Source organism: Carlito syrichta, unplaced genomic scaffold, assembly GCF_000164805.1.
Source record: "Carlito syrichta isolate Samal-C Ts95f unplaced genomic scaffold, Tarsius_syrichta-2.0.1 Scaffold310362, whole genome shotgun sequence".
In the NCBI taxonomy this organism is placed as follows: domain Eukaryota; kingdom Metazoa; phylum Chordata; class Mammalia; order Primates; family Tarsiidae; genus Carlito; species Carlito syrichta.
The window spans coordinates 356914-371803 of record NW_007254458.1 but is presented as its reverse complement, the minus strand read 5'-3'; positions in this window follow the sequence as shown (position 1 = coordinate 371803).

Genomic DNA, 14890 nt, shown 5'->3' with positions numbered 1-14890 from the left:
CCTGCTGGGCTCCAGTGATCCTTCCGCCTCAGCCTTCTGAGTAGCTGGAATTACAGGCACACGCTACCATGCCCGGCTGATTTTTTTATTTATTGTAGAGATTAGGTCTCACCAAGTTGCCCAGGTGGGTCTCAAACCCACAGTCTCAGGCAATCCACTCACCTCAGCCTCCCAAAGCGCGAGATTGCAGGCTGAGCCACCGAGCCTGGCTAGCCTTGTCATTTCTTATGTATGCAGGTATGTCCTGTGAAATAGAGTCCAGGGTTGCTATATCAAAGGCTAAATGTGTTTCTAGGTAAATAGTACTAGATTCACTTCCTTTGGTGTTTTACTATTTTGCACTTCCAATTCTAACCAAAAGATTGTCCTGTCAAACTTTGATTTTTGCCAGTCTTATAGGTGATAAATGTTATTTCCGTTTTGTTACATTTTTAAATGAATGAGGTAGAGTATATTTTTATTTTTATTTTTTTTTTTGTTGTTTGGGGTTTTTTTGAGTTGAAGTCTCACTCAGTAGCCCAGACTGGACTGCAGTGGCCGCTCCCGGCCACCGCAGCCTCAACCTGCTGGGCTCCGGTGATCCTTCCTCCTCAGCCTTCCAAGTAGCTGGAACTACAGGCACGTGCTACCATGTCCGGCTAATTTTTTTGATTTATTGTAGAAATGAGATCTCGCCAAGTTGCCCAGGTGGGTCTCGAACCCGTAGGCTCAGGCTGAGCCACCAAGCCCGGCCTGTTTTTATATTTTAAAGGACCACTTGTATTTTCTTTTGGATGCAGTTTCTTGTCCTTTATGTAGAAAGTTTTGTAAACTAGAGAGGTAAGCTCTTTGTCTGTATTGAATTGCAGATGTTTCTTCCAGTGTCTCATTTGACTTGATTATGAAGCTTTCTGCCATGCTGAGTCTTTTGATTTTTGGATCATTGGATTTGTTGTTGTTTTGTGTAGCTCTGGATTTTGAGTCATAGTTAGGCTTTCCCAGTTTGAGGGTCATAAAGAAATTTACTCTTTTTCTCAAATACTTGTGTGATTATTTTAAAAATTTAGATCTTGGTTCATTTTGGCTTTGTCCTAGTGTGTGATGTGATGTATGGGCTCAACTTTATCTTTTTCCAAATGACTACTCACTTGTCCAAATACCATTTATTAAAAGGTACATTTTCTCCACTGTTAATACATGATATACTTTAGTGCTTTAGGTGCTGCTAATATGGTATCATGACTATGGGTGTAAGTCCCTGGTGATTCTGGTTGACACTTAACCTCACATGGAATTCAGTAGGCATTTGGACTGGAGAGGAAAGGAAACTCATTTTTAGATAGTAATAGTGTCAAGTTCTTTATGTGTATTTTGCATGTAATCCTAACAGCAACACTGTGAGGAAGATATTTTTATATTCCCCATTTCAGATGAGGAAACTGAGGTGCAAAGAGACCAAGTTACTTCTCTCTCACACAGTACCTGGTGGAACCAGGATTTCAACCCAGGATCTGACTTCTATAGCTTGTGCCATTTAAGCTGTTTAATTCTACAACACTATATCCTGTCTCTCTGATCTTGGGGAGGCAGCACAGAACTTCCAGTTTCCCTAGTCTCAATTCTATTGCTAATCTGGCATAGGAGTAGTGGTAACGGCTATGAATATAGAACCTTAACTTTATTTATTTATTTAAAAAAATTTTTTAAAGGTGTGGGGTACAATTCAGGGTTAGGTATACAAATGTTCATTATTCAAGTACCCTTGTTGATGAGGTGTGCCCCTCTCCATCCCCTGTCAGTTTCTCACTACTGCCAATCCCACCCCCACCCCACCCCCGGCAGTTTCTCACTACTGCCAATCCTTTTCTTACAGTGTTATAATAATTGTTCAAGGTCCGCTTATGAGTGAAAACATATGGTACTCTGTTCTTTGTCTCTGTGACAGATCACTGAGTATGATTGATTCTAGATTCATCCAAATTACTGTGAAGTCCATATGTTTGTCCTTTATGGCTGCATAATATTCCATTGTGTACGTTAAAAAAAACAACACTTTCCACCATAACTGCAACTCTCCTGAGCCCTAATCCAGAATATCAGCATAGTTTCCTAACTAGAGTCTTCGCTTCCCTTCTTGCCTTATTAAAGACTATTCTTAAGACAGCAGCCAGAATGAACCTTTAAAAAAAGCAAGTCAAATTTTTTCAGTCCTATTCAAAACCCTTTAACCCTCATTTTTGCTCAGAGTAAGATTCTTTAGAATGGCCTTTAAAGCCCTGCTATGACAAGCTTTCCCTCTAATCTCTTTACTTCTCTTTTTTCCTGCCATAATTGCTTCCTCACTGTTTTCCAGAACTTGCCAGACATTCTGTGTTTCCCCTGCCTACAACATTCTTCCCTCAGACATCTACATAGCTTACTCTTACCTCTTGTAAGACTTTGCTTAAATGCCATTTTCTCCTAACTGCTGTATTTAAGGTTACAATTCTTCTCTTCAACCTGACATTCCCAATGCTCCTTATCATACTTTTTTAAAAGCATATATTACTTTAACATGGAATGCATAATTTACTTATTTTTATTATCTGTTTCTTTCTGCAAGATTGTAAACTCCATTAAGATAAGGACAGAAATTTTTGTTTGTTCCTTAATTTTTCCCAGTGGGTAAAAGCCTGGCACATAGTTCGTGGCTCAGTAAATATTTCTTGGAAGAATATATATTATTGTTAAGACATGTATATTGAATTCAATATGTATGGGCTATGCCTATATAGTAGAAACTAAATGAATATTCAGATGAATGCGTTTTGGTTGGATGTCATGAATTAGAAGAATTTTTAGAGGACTAATTTGCTAGTCATTAAAATAAGTGTTTTATTGTACCTTCTTTGGAAAAAGAAAGTATTATTATTTTGTTGCTCATCTGAGCCCATGCAAAATAAAGGTAGTCAAAGTTATTGTCTTGAAACTTATAGACAGGGGTTTTTTTTCCCTCTCTTTTTTTAAACATTGCCACAGCTGCACATTTGAAGAATTTGCACCATCTTCAACTCTGACTTCTTTTATTCTCACTGTCCTGAAATCTCAACAGTGGAAGCCTTGGAATGGGAAATGTCACAAATGAACAATTTGATAATTGGTCTTTAGGGAATATGTTTAGTGATAATCACACTCACTTAATAGATAGAGGATGTTGATGAGGCTCTGGGGTATGTGAGGATATGATCTCAAAGTCGTCTGTAAGGGTCAGTCAGTAGAGTTACCAGTAGTGAATATCTTTTGAGTTTTGAATGTGTTTGGAGTTACAGGAGGCTGGAATGTTAACAAAAGGCTAAATGTTTAAAACAAAACCCTTGGTGTTTCGTATAATGCTGCACAGTGAATCTGAGACCTTCGTTGAATATTGTTTCTTCCCTTATCTCTGTCATTATTCATTTTTTAAACAAAAAAAATTTTGAATGTAGAGTACATACGAAGCATTGTAATTTCTGTGGAGAAATGGATGAGTAATCAGGAGACAATGATCAATAAGTGTATGTAGTATGCTGAGACTCCATATAATGTCACTTTTATTTCTGTTTATGGAAAAACTTAGTAACAGAACAGGGCCAAGACAAGTTTTCTATTCTGAGAAGTGTTCACACAAGGTCACTAGACCATGTACTAGAGATTTTTACCTTGCCTCCAAGTTGGACTTGGATTTTAATTTCAGTATTTAAGATTCTGTTAATTTTTTTAAAGTTCTGGGATTTTTTTTTTATGCTTTGTTTTCTGTTTTTTTTAAGGCACGATCTTACTCTGCTAGGCTGGAGGGTAGGTGGCCTGATCATAGCTCATCGTAGATTGACCTCCTGAGCTCAGGCAATTCTTCTGCCTCTGCCTCCCCAGTAGCTGGGACTACTGGTGTGTGCCATCACACCCAGCTAATTTCTTTATTATTTGTAGAGTTGAAGTCTCGCTATGTTGCCTGAGCTGGTCTAGAACTACTGAACTCAAGTGATCCTCTTGTCTTGGCTTCTCAAAGTACTAGGATTATAGGCATGAGCAAGTTAATGGTTTATTTTCAGAATCTTTATATGTTACTTCATTGGCGGTTTTCAGTTGTGTTGTCTTTAATCTTATTAATAATTTTACTTTAATGCTAAGTCGAACCAATTCTCATGAAGTTTGATAATGAAACACTTATTTGTACTGCTTAATTACAGTACTCTTTTGCTTTGTTGGTTCTGTAAATTATTTTTCAGCAGGAGAGAGCTTCATTAATTGATATTTGAGGCAGTGAAGCCAATTGGTGTGTTGACTTAGCTAAAGAGCTAATAAATCCACAGAACAACTGCTGGACTTATGTACATTTACTGTGTGTTTCTAAGGAGACTGTTGAACTAATGTTGTTTGCATATTCCCCCTGCCCCACATGTCTTCATATCTGCCTTGTTAAGGCCTTCTTTGTATACCGTTAATTTGTTTACTGTGGTACAGTCCCCCCTGTTTTGAACAATTTCCTTTTCTTGGTAGTCTACAGTCACTAATCCAACCAAGTTTTCCTTAATTTTTTTTTTTTTAAGTTAGCGTCTCACTCCGTCGCCCAGGCTGGAGTGCAGTGGCACGCTCACGACCACTGCAGCCTCGACCTGCTCGGCTCAGGCGATCCTTCAGCCTCAACCTTCCAAATAGCTGGAACTACAGGCACGTGCTACCATGCTTGGCTAATTTTTGATTTATTGTAGAGACAAGGTCTCACCAAGTTACCCAGGCTGGGCTCTACCTGTAGGCTCAGGTAATCCTCTCGCCTCCTGCTCCCAAAGTGCTGGAATTACAGGCTTGGGCCACCGCACCTGGCTCCTTCATTTTAAAAATGTCTTCATTCTGCTTGATTATCTTCTATTTTTCCCTTAAACTGTAATTGCTTATCATAGCAGTCAAACTTTATGGGAGAAAGATTCAGTTTTACCAGGTCTGTATTAGTTCTCCATTACTACATTTGAAAATTGCTTTTCCGATACTTAGGATATAAATATTAAGCATAATTTTCAGAAATACTTTTTATTTTGTACTGAAATCTGTGATTATATGCAGTGATATATTTTTCAAGAGAAAATTTATGTGTAGAAAAAAAGGTTTTTTCCATTAAAAGTTATGTTTAAAATAATAATACAGTACTAATAACTGTGTTTTGTTTCATCTTTTACAAAGTTTCTGTAATTTGAAAATGAATTATTGGAAAAAAATCTTGGTCAGTAACTTGTGGTTATCAGAATATTTTTTTCTTTTCTTTTTTTTTTTTTTTAATTAGAGTCTTAATCTGTCACCCAGGATGGGGTGCAGTGGCATGCTCATGGCTACCACAGCCTCAACCTGTTGGGCACAGGTGATCCTTCCACCTCATCCTTTCAAGTAACTGGAACTACAGACATGCGCCACCATGCCTGGCTAATTTCTTGATTTATTGTAGAGATGAGGTCTTGTCAAGTTGCTTAGGCTGGGCTCAGGCAATCCTCTAGCCTCTGCCTTCCAAAGTGCTGGGATTACAGGTGTGAGCCAGTGCGCCTGACCCAGAATATTTTTTCATGACTACATTTTCAAATGTAAGTTCTTTTTGTTTGCCTTTGGTTATTATATTCTCACATTATTAGGGGGAAGAGTTACCAGTTTTTTAAAGTATCATAGTTACTTGAGAAATGTCTTCTTTGTTGCATATAATGAATGAGAAACCCCATCTCTAATGAAAAACAGAATTTCCAGAAATGAAACTTTGTGATCTTATATTTTAATTATCCATGACTATAATAAAGCAATAAAAATACCTATTCCAACACTTCACTTGATACTATAGGATTCCCCTTTACCTATGGATTATTTTCGGCATGTTTTATTCTTTTTAAAAATCTCAGGCCGGGTGCAGTGACTCAAGTCTGTAATCCCAGCACTTTGGGAGGCCAAGGTAAGAGAAGATTGCCTGAGCCCATGGATCAGACTAAAAAAAATTTTTTTTTAGTCAGAATCTCACTCTGTCACTCAGGCTGTGATGCGGTGGCATGCTGACTACTGCAGCCTCAACCTTCTGGACTCAGGTTATCCTTCGGCCTCAGTCTTCCAAATAGCTGTAACTGTAGGTGGACATCACCATGCCCTGCTAATTCGTTTGATTTGTTATAGAGACAGGGTCTTGCCAACTTGGCCATTGGTCTTGAATCCCTGGGCATAGGCAATCCTCTTGCCTCCAACTCCCAAAGTGCTGAGATTACAGGTGTGAGCCAGTGCCTTTTTTTTTTTTTAATTTTTTTTTACAGTTGAAGGTCCAGTGGTAACTCAAAGGTTAAAAATAAGTTTTAAAAAATGTTAGCAAATGAATAATTGTGTTATATTCAACTGATTCATCATTTAAACCATGTGAAGAGTTGGGCTGATTGTAAAGTAATGTGGCATAGTCCACCCAAGACTGCCCTCACATTTGATGCTAATTGCAAGTCTAGAGGATTCCCCCAGCTACCCTTAGTTCTGATAATTTGCTAGAAGAACTCACTGCAAGCTGCTATACTAACAATGTGTGTACCAATTAAAATCAGCCAAGAGAAGAAAAATGCATAAGACAGAGTCCTGGTAAGTACTGTTGTCCTCTCTCCCGGGACACATTACTTTCCTAGCATCAATGTGTGGCAATAGGTATGGAATATTATCAACCAGGGAAGCTCACTGGAGCTACTTTTTATTGGGACTTCATTATGTAGGCATAATTGATGGTTCACGAAGCTGATCTCAGTCTAGTCTCCAGCTACTCCAGGTATGACCCAAAGCCCCATACCATAAATCACATTGTTGATCTTTTTGATGTGGCTAGTCCCTATCCTAAGACTGGTGACCCACAGCCCCCAGCCAAGGGGGGGAAAAAAAAAGACAGTCCTCTCAGGTATGACATTCCAAGGATTTAGAGAGCACGTTCAAGAAGGAAAAGACAAAAACCACACCTATCTTTGGTCGAGGCTCAGTTCTTCACTACACAAACTGAGTTATATTAAAATGAGGCAATCATGTTATAATTTTAACAATATTTGAAAGACTACTATAGAAATAAAAATATTACTTAGTCACTTACAGTGTAGTAGTAACTTGAAGTTACTCTACATTGTTCTATAGGAATTTGAGATTTCTTGCAGTTTTACTTTTTAGTCAGAAGGAAAAGTTAAGTTTCACTTCTGAATATTCTATGGATAAAATACAAAATCCGGGAAAAATGCTATATTCAAGAATTATTTCAGCATAATTTATATCAATAAATTGGAAGCAACACTGATATTTAGTGATAGAGGAATAGTTGAAGATGCTGTCATATAATTTTAATTTATTTAAAATAATTGTGACATGAAAAAATCAATTAAAAAGATTGTAAAGAAGAGCATATTCATATTATAATTCATAAAAGACATTAAGGTGAATGATTATCAAAATCAAAATGATCTAGCTATTTAACATTTACAGATTTATTCTGAGTTTGTTAGATAAGTATGCAGTGATGTTTAAATAAGGATGGTTACCGTGAAAATTTTGACTTTTTTCTCTAAACAAATCTCATCAGTGTTATGCAGGAAAGATTCAAATGTACAGGCAGATGCATGCTTTATTCTTTCTTTTTCATAGAGGTTAATCATAAATGGGACTTTAATAAATCTCCCATACAATTCTATACAAAGAAGGTATCAACTCTAGTTATTAGAAATGGATACATAAGAATTTGCTACATAACATGTGAAAAGTATAGCTTTCAGTTTTTAAGTACATTTTTATCAAAATCAAGTATTTTATTAATTTATCTGAGAGAAGGGAAATTTTGGGGTGAGTTAGGATAGTAAGGTGGCATTTCCTTTTAAAACTTTAGAAAGTTTCCTTTATTGAAAGACTATGTCCAGCCATTGCTTTTGTTAAGCTCTGGCCTGGCCATGTGTTCATTGAGCTATGGCAGCCATGCTTTTGTTTCCCTAAGCTTTGGCCTCCTCCCCTACCTTTGGGAGGTAAATCCTTTATCTCTCCCTCTCTAATCTACTTTCTAAATAAACTATATTTTCCAATCTAAGAAAAAAAAAGGAAGACTATGTCTAATATTAATTGGCAATTGCTGTCCAATATTAATTGCATTTAATACATGTTGGTATAGATAACTTTTGAAAAGGACTGAATAACTAATCATTAGTATTTATTTGTCAGTGTTTAATGAGACCTATGCATTAGAAATACTAATCTTCAGAGGAACCTACAAGAGTGGGTACCATTATGGTCCACATTTTACAGATGAGTAAACTGAGGCTTAGAAAGGCTAATTGCAGTATTATAAAAAGGCATGTTAAGTTTGTAGAGCCTGAATTCAAACCTAGATCTGGTTTACTCTAGAAGACTATATTTCTAATCACTTTTTTATTCTGCTTCATTACAGCATCTGTTTGTAGTAGTTCTCAACTGGCTACAGTTCTAGAGCTTTGGAAGTATACTGATGTCTAGACTCCAGCCTAGACATACTGGTTAAGAATCTCTGGGGTGGGATCTGGTATGTAGCATTTATTTTTAAACTGGACGCGTGATTGTAATGCGTAGCTATGGCAGTAGGCCATTATGTTGTACCTGACACTATATTCATTGGCTGTGGAGAAATATAATCTTGTATAAAGTATGCTAGTAGACCTCAGGGTTGCTGTGAACTAACTTTGTACACATATTTGACAAAATTGTGATATTACTAATTATAGAAGAATATATTATGTGAACTGAATTAAAGCTAGAGCCATGTATTTTAATGTTAAAAGATAATAAAAATTAAGTCGAACCTTTTCAACTCTTGGGATAGAAAAATTTCAAGGGCATGGTGCCATTTTATCTGTGATTTGTAGGGTAGGATTGACTATGTAGCAAAGGGATATTGTTGGAGGCAAGATGATAGCTTAAAAGAAGAGGCAGAATAAATATGATATATTTGGGGGAATTTACATGACAGAGGAGTAAGGAGGAGGTCCAGATTTAAAAGATCTTTTAATTGTCATCACAGTACATTTATACTTGATTCAGTAAGCAGCAGGGAATAATTTCACGTTAATGGTTGATTGGAGATTTATTTGGTAGGAAAATAGGTAGCAGAATTTATTGAATGAGATAGAAATAGAAGAAAATGTGAGTAATTTAATTCTCATCTTATATTGAAATTGAAATGGCATTTGTCCATTAAAAAGACTACAATCTTTCGTGACCAACCTGGGCAACTTGGTGAGACCTCATCTCTACAGTAAATCAAAAAATTAGCTGGGCGTGGTAGCGTGCGCCTATAGTTCCAGCTACTTGGAAGACTGAGGCGGAAGGATCGCCTGAGCCCAGCAGGTCAAGGCTGCAGTGGCCGTGAGCGTGCCACTGTGCTCCAGTCTAGGCGACAGAATGAGACTCCGACTCAAAAAAAAAAAAAAGACAGTAACCTTTTTGTATACTTAGCTGGCAAGCCTTGCCTGGGCCTGTGTTAACAGTGTAACGCTTTCTCTGGATGCCTTTCGGGTAGACTCAGGTATCTCCAAGAAAGTGCTTTTCTGTGCATTTCTTCTTTCTAGTTTTTTGATATAAAAAATAAAGTTGGTTCCTCACAGCAGGTGACTTGTTTGAATGGTAGAAAGATGTTTGTTTGCACTTTTAACTTCCCAATTCTTCTCTTTGAAATGTTCAACTTTTTAGACACTGCGTTATTCTTTTTTTCTCACCAATCTCTCTTTTAACTCCTTTGGTAGCTTTCTTATTTGCCTTTCCCTTGAACTGCTGTATCCCTTTGTATTTTTATTTAGGAGAGGTTATTATGTTTTCTTAAGACCTTTTATTTTACAAAAAACTATTTGCTCACAGTTTAATGTTGTATAATATTTCTGGTATATATGTTTTCTGCCTTTTGTATTGCTTTTTTCTTTTTCTACTTATCTTTGAAGGGAAACCTTTTGGACCACCACTATACAGAAGAATGGTGTGAGGGATGAGCTGTGACATTGAGTTATGGGAGGGTTGAGTACAGGGTAGTAGTGACTGTTCTAAGCTAGCAAGAAGACTCTCGAGCTAGCAGGAATCCTTTGGCTCAGAATAAAGTATCTTGTCATAGATTAAATTTTAAAAAAATTTTTTACTTTTGAAGAATTTAGAGATTCACGACAAGTTGTAAAGATATTATAGAAAGGTATACTTCTCATAGAATTTCCTCCAATGGTTGTAACTTACATAATTTTAGTACACCATCAAAACAAAGGCATTGACATTGGCACAATACCTGTATATAATTTTATTGCATATATAGGTTCATGTGACCACCATCACAATCGAGATACAGAACGAATCCATCACCACAAAGATCTCCCTTTATGGTACTCACTGATAGTCATACTTCCTACCTCCTGACAATCACTGTCTGTTTTCCATCTCTATAATCTTGTCATTTTGAGAATGCTGTAAGTGAAGTAGCGGATTATGTAATCTTTTGAGAAAGTGTATTGTTTAGTTTTTTTTAAGAAGCCATCAAAACATTTTCCAGAATAGCTGTACCTTTTGAAATTCCTACCCATAATATATACTACATCCAGTTTTTTCCATATCCTTTTGTTGTTGTTTTTGTTTTGTTTTGTTTTTGAGACTCACACTGTTGCCCAGGCTGGAGTGCAGTGTGTGATCATGAAGATCATGGCTCATGGCAGCCTCAATCTCCTGGGCTCAGGCTATCCTCCTACCTCAGCATCCTGAGTAGCTGGGACTACAGGCACATGTACCAATACTTTGGTTGTTTGTAGAGATAGGGTTTTACTATGTTGCCCAGGCTGGTCTTGAACTCCTGGGCTTAAGCTACCTGCCCATTCCATCCTCCCAAAGTGCTGGGATTACAAGCGTGAGTCATTGTGTCCAACCTAAAGTACAGAATTTTTATTTTTTACAAAGTCCAATTTATGTTTTTTTCTCTTTTGTCACTTGTGCTTTTGGCGGCCAGAAACTTTTATTTTATTTTGTTTTGTTTTTATAGAGATGAGGTTTTGCCATGTTGCACAAGCTGGCCTCAAACTCCTCGGGTAGAGCAGTCCTCCCATCTTGGCCTCCCAAAGTGCTTGGATTACAGACATGAGTCACCATGCCTGGCAAAGAAATCATTTCTTTTTTTTTTTTTTAGTTAGAGCAGGGGTCCTCAAACTATGTCCCGCAGGCCACATGCGGCCCACCGAGGACATTTATCTGGCCCCCCGGGTGTTTTTGCCGCCTTAACTTGTTACGACTAGCAGTGACAAATATGGAACCGGACATTGACCATCTCATTAGCCAACAGCAGACCCATAGTTCCCACTGAAATACTGGTAAGTTTGTTGATTTAACTTTACTTGTTCTTCATTTTAAATATTGTATTTGTTCCCGTTTTGTTTTTTCACTTCAAAATAAGATATGTGCAGTGTGCATAGGAATTTGTTCATAGTTTTTTTTTTAACTATAGTCCGCCCCTCCAACGGTCTGAGAGACAGTGAACTGGCCCTCTGTTTTAAAAGTTTGAGGACCCCTGAGTTAGAGTCTCACTCTGTCACCCAGGCTGGAGTGTGGTGGCACGCTCACGGCCACTGCAGCCTTGACCTGCTGGGCTCAGGCAATTTTTCCACCTCAGCCTTCCAAGTAGCTGAAACTACATGTGTTTGCTACCACACCTGGCTAATTTTTTTATTTGTTGCCTGAACCCAAGGGGTTCAGGCAAGACCAGCCTGGGCAACATGGCTAGACCTCGTCTCTACAATAAATTTTTAAAAATTAGCTGGGTGTGGTAGTGGGTGCCTATAATTCCAGCTGCTTGGAAGCCTGAGGCAGAAGGATCGCCTGAGCCCAGCAAGTCAAGGCTGTGGTAGCCGTGAGCGTGCCTTTGCCCTCCAGCCTGGGTGACAGAGTAAGACTTCAACTCAAAAAAATAAAATAAAGATGAAAATAAATAAATAAATTTTGGATTTGTTGTAGAGCCGAGGTCTCACCAAATTACCCAGGCTGATCTCAGACTCCTGGGCTCAGGCAATCCTCTTGCCTCTGCCAGAATGTTGCGATTACAGGCATGAGTCACCGCACCTGGCAAATAAACCATTTCTTTTTCTTTTTCTTTCTTTCTTTTTTTTTTTTTTGAGTCAGAGTCTCACTCTGTCACCCAGGCTGCTGGGCTCAGGCGATCCTTCCACCTCAGCCTTCCAAGTAACTGGGACTACACGTGTATACCACCACACCTGACTAATTTTTTGACTTATTGTAGAGATGAGGTCTTGCCAAGTTGCCCAGGCTGGTCTCAAACCCGTGGGCTCAGGCAATCCTCTCACCTCAGCCTCTCAAAGTGCTGGAATTATCGGTGTAAGCCACTGTGTCTGGCCCAGGAGACCATTTCTTAACCCAGAGTCATGAAGATTTACTCCTGTATTTCCTTGTAAGAGTTTTATAGTTTTACATTTAGTTAGGTACCCAATTAGAGTTAAGTTTTGTATATGGCATGAGAAAGGGTCCAACTTCCTTCTTACATATAGATACATAGTTTGCTTTTGAGTATTTTTGAGCCCTGTATAAATGCAGCAACATAGTGTGTATTCTTTTGTGACTGACTTCTTATGTTTGTAAGATTCATCTCTTATTGTGTGGAGCAGTAGTTGATTCTCACTGCTGTATGATCATTGCATACTTACAAAAATTTACTGACCCTTTTTGTAGTTGATGACATTTGACTATTTCCAGCTTGGCTAGTACTAATAATGCTGCTGAAAACAGTCTCATATGGGGGGGGAAACCCATAAAAAACTGGGATTTACTTATTAAAAAATGCATATTGACCTCTTACATGTTTAAACATCAATCACCTTCAAAGTACTCAGTTTGATGCAGTACTTACTCCTATTGAGACGCTTTTTCCACTCCTCAAAACAGTTTTTGAACTCATCAGTTTTGATGCCTTTTAGGGGTTCTGCTGGTTTTTGTTTGTTGTTTGTTTCACCTTTTCCACGCTGGCAAAATGTTTCCCCTTGAGGACTTTTTTCATTCAGGGAAACAAAAAAAGTCACTCAGGATGAGACTGGGTAAATAGGGAGAGTAGAGTATAGGGGTCATGCCATTTTTGGTCAAAACTGCTGAACACTGAAGCCCAGTGTGGGCAGGTAGTTGGTGTAAATCACCCATCATGAAATGGGCAAATGCGTTGAAAGAATCTCCAAAAATGTCACTGAATCCTGGGACTACAGGCACGTGATGCCATACTCAGCTGATTTTTTTCACTTTTCCTAGAGCTGAGGTCTTCCTATGTTGCCCAGGCTAGTCTTGAACTTCTGCACACAAGCAAAGTGCTAGGATTACAGGTATTAGCCACCACGCCTGGCCTCTCAAATGTTTTTAAACTGGTTATTTTAAGCAGTTTGGAGAAATAGGTAGGGGTAGGACATGAAGCAGTTTATAAAGGTGGGGCTATATTATCGGCACAGCAAAATAAAGAATGAAAAAATATTTATTTATACATTTCAGCTCCAGCAGCCAGCTATTTTTAAAATAGTTACCAATATTTTTTCCAAAGAAAGTTAAGATCTGAGACCATCCACTTGTAAGAAATCTAGTGACTTTTTGTTTCTTCGTTCCTCAGTAATTGTAAAGCTTTTTAAAAATTTTTTATTTCTCAGTCCAAGAAGAGTAAAAAAAGCAAAAGATATATGGAGCCAGAAAATTATTTATTAGTTCTGTTGACCTGGGACGATGACTGTCTGAGTGTTTAGTTCTTCAATCTGCAAAATGAAAATCATAATTCTTGCCTCTGCCTTCCTCACAGTGTTGTTGTGAAGATTAGATATGTATGAATGTATTCAATAAACTTAAAAACTGTAAAAGTGTTAATTATCATTGCCCGCTGAACTTGAGGTAGCAAAGGTAAAGATTGTTCTTGTATATGAACAGACTAAGACTGAGAAGGCCTTTAGAGAACCTTGAAGCTACTCTCTTGTCTACTACTAAGTATCCTTCAGAGGATAGTAGCAGACATTATTCAATGCCCCCGTTTTCTAATTCTTTATATGTTTTAATTTACCCTCACAACAACCATAGTGGTAAGTACATTATGAACCCCATCTTATAAATAAGGAAACTGAGACACAAGATTAACCAGCTGCCAAAGTTCACAGTATGTATATTTGGACTGAGCAGTGAAGACTCTGTGTTTTCATTTTCTTTTCTTTTCTTTTTTTTTTGAGTTGGAGTCTCACCCTGTCACCCAGGCTGTAGTGAGTGCAATGGCACATTCACGGCCAGCACAGCCTCAACTTTCCAAGTAACTGGAACTACAGGCGCACACTACCACGCCTGGCTAATTTTTTTTTTAATTGTAGAGATGAGGTCTTGCCAAGTTGCCCAGGCTGGTCTCGAACCCCTGGCCTCAGGCAATCCTCTTGCCTTGGCTTGAGCCACTGCGCCCGGCCAGTATGTGTATTTAAACCCAAGCAGTGTGACTCTAGAGTCCTTCTTAACACTCCTTATGGGTACTGTCTACCCTTAAGTATTTTAGGAGACATTCCCTATCTCTCAGTCATTTGTTCTCAAATAGGAGTTTTAAAGATTAAACCAAATGTATTATTATTATTATTATTATTGCAAAAAACCCACTGTATTTTAACCTGTATCCAAAAAAGGTAAAACGTGTTAAAAATGTGTCTTTCCGGGCTTCAGACACCAACCCCCAGGCCTCATGTGCAGGCGGGGCAAGAGGGTCTGCACGGAAGTTCAGAGTCCCTCTCACCCTAGAGAAAGGGATGCCGCAGAACTCCAGGCCGCTGGAGGGCAGGAGCCTCCTCTGAGGCCTCCTTCCTGCTCCAGACCCTCCAACAAAGAAGAAACATTTAGAATTCCTGAAACCTGTCCTGGAACGTGGGCAGATGGC